Here is a 2,764-nt window from a genome sequence, read left to right on the forward strand (position 1 = left end):
GTGTCCTACGTTGCTTCCGCTATCATTTAAACATTTTTCAAGCCATCGTTGAGTGAACGTTCCTGCGTGCCAGGCCCTGGGCGAAACGTCTCATGTGCGTGTTAAACTCTGCGAACCATTCCACGGCAGGTTTTGGTAAGTGTATTTCACAGATTTGGGCTCTACAGCAATCACTTGCCCAAGGCACTGCCCGAGGCCGCATGGCGAACCGGGAAGACAGGACCGCCCAGTAGGGTACATGCAAGCACAGGGTTTACCTGGAGGGTCCCACCCCAGGGGCTCTGATTTCATCAGCATGGGTGCAGGCTGGACGGCAGGCGGGAAGGCGTCCGGAGCACTCAGGGTCGGAGAACTCGGCCAGTTAAAGTGTAGTTGGCATTTCCCCCGCTTAGGATTCACAGACCTTCCGAGCTCCAGGCACCCGTGACTCCCAGCTGGAGAAACACCGGAGAAACACCAAACCGGTTACAGCAAGTGGCTGACGTAGTCTGTATACTAACCCTTTGAACTCCTGAGCCATTTCCCGGCAGCCTCCACCTGGTCCTCACACCCACGTGATTGTCCCACCGCATCCTCCGGCAGACGCAGGATGTGGAGTTGGGTGGAGGGGCGAGCCACCATTGGTGGGTTCTGTCACCTCAGCCCCACCCCTGAGACAGCGGGCGTGGTGAGGTACTGGGCCCCTCCCCTGCCGCATCCCCCGGGGCCCACGGGCTGGTCACTCCCACGCCAGGCTGCGGTGCCTTCCGAGGCAGAAACTTCCCCTCATTCTTGAAGCCTCAGGCCCAGGCAGCAGTAGGCGCTCGGATACCCTTTGGCTGAACTTCTCTTTAGAAACAGTGTCCTTGGCTCCCCGCACATAATACATATCCCCCAAAAAACTTGCTGCATAAGTAAATGGAAAACCTCAGACCTTCACATGGCTTCAAAAAGTGTTTAGAATCAGGGAGATTCCCCGGCGGCCAAGTGACTAGGACTTGGCACCTTCACTGCTGACGACACGGGTTCAGACCCCGGTTGGGGAACTAAGATCCGTGTGGCGCGGCCAAATAGTTAAATAGAATCAGCAGCCCTTTTGCTCATCTGGATCCAAAGAAGCTTGGTCTACTGCACCTGCAGCTGAAACCCTGATATCCCCATCAGGAGGTCACCTCACGCCCACCTCGCCCGCTGGGTGGGATCGGCAGCAGCCGTGCCCAAGACCCGCGTGGCAGGAAAGCCAGCCAGGCTGGCACGTCGCCACCCTCACCTCTGACTGCACTTGGCCGAGCGCCCGGCTGGGTGAGAAGCCCAAGGAACACGTCAGCCCCCACGTAAGGGGCCCTCAGGGGCACGCACTGCGGCCTCCTCCCTTGGTCACCTCGTCTTGCCGGCCAGGCTGGCGGACGAGTCCAGGGGAGCAGGTGCGCATGTGCCCTGAGCTCCTGTGCAGGGGACTCTGAGGACGCTCTAGGGGCACACCCTTTACACGGAGACTCCCGGGGTGGGAGGGCCTCCCAGGTGAGGGGGCATCGGACGTAGAGGCCCAGAGTCTGGTGCCAGGCGTACCTGAGGGCCTGGAAGAACCTCGGCAGGGAGCAGGGGTCAGAGCATGGGTGCCGGGGGCCCTGGTGAGCCAGGGGAGGATTTGGGTCTTTGGAGATGAGGAGTTTTGTTGGAAGGCTCACCCCGGTGGCAGACGTAGGGACAGAACTGGGAGCAATGGGGCCAGGGCAGCAGGGCCCGGAGGGAGAGTGGGGCAAGAGAAGCTGGCAGAGGGAGGGACCCAGGGGGAGGGTTTACAAGGACGGTGAGGGTGGCACCAGGGGATGAGGGCTCTCAGGGGTCTGGCCTAACAGCAGGAGGGTCTACTCAAGGAGACAGGGTCACATAAGCAGTGCAAGAACCCCCTGGGTCTAGCTGAATAACAAAATGAGCTGGTTATTAAAGGTGCAAAGAGGGACCTCCCTGGCGGTCCAGTGGTTAGGACTCCATGCGCTCACTGCTGAGTGCCTGACTTCAATCCCTGGTCAGGGAACTAAGATCCCACAAGCTGCATGGTGTGGCAAAAAAAAAAAGAAAGAAGGAAGGATGTAGAGAATTTAACAGGCAGGCACAGAAGCCAGCCATGTCCCATGGGTCTGGCTTCTGAGCCTCAGGTCTCGTCGGCACCGTCCACAGCCTCATCATGCTGCCCTCCCCCACAGGCCAGCTTAGGCAGGCCCAGGCCACTCTCAGGGTCCCATATGCCTTATTTTCTCTGCGAGGCCCAGGTTCCATCTTTTCAGAAAAAGGCATCTTTTGGCACTCATCCCCGACCCAGCCACTCAAAAGAAAGGCAGATATCCCAGGGCCAACTTGGACCAAGAGGATTATCGGGGTGGCCCAGGAGGTAGGGGCCACGCGAGGCCCGGGGGAAGAGTGTGAGGGCAGACCAACAGCTGTGCAAAGGCCCTGAGGTGCAGCAGCTCCTGTGGTTGTAGCCAGGTGAGAAGTCAGGTGAGAGTCTGCAGGACTGGATCCCACAGGGCCTTGCTGGCTATGGGGGGAGCCATGTGTGCCTGGCAAGGCAGGATTGCATCCTAGACCAGAGGCTCCCCAAAAACAAGAGAGCCAGGTTCAGGTGACCTTCTGGGACTGGGTGCTTCTGGGGAGACCCTGCCAGGCCCAGCCCACAGCAGCTCCACCAAGCCAGGCCCCGTGACTTTTGCCATGGATGGCCGTCCAGGTGCTAGGCCTGTGCTTGGGCCAGCTTGAGAGAGCGCCCCTTGTCGGCGGGGGGGGG

This window comes from Lipotes vexillifer, unplaced genomic scaffold (genome assembly GCF_000442215.2).
Source record: "Lipotes vexillifer unplaced genomic scaffold, Lipotes_vexillifer_v1.1 scaffold584, whole genome shotgun sequence".
In the NCBI taxonomy this organism is placed as follows: Eukaryota; Metazoa; Chordata; class Mammalia; order Artiodactyla; family Lipotidae; genus Lipotes; species Lipotes vexillifer.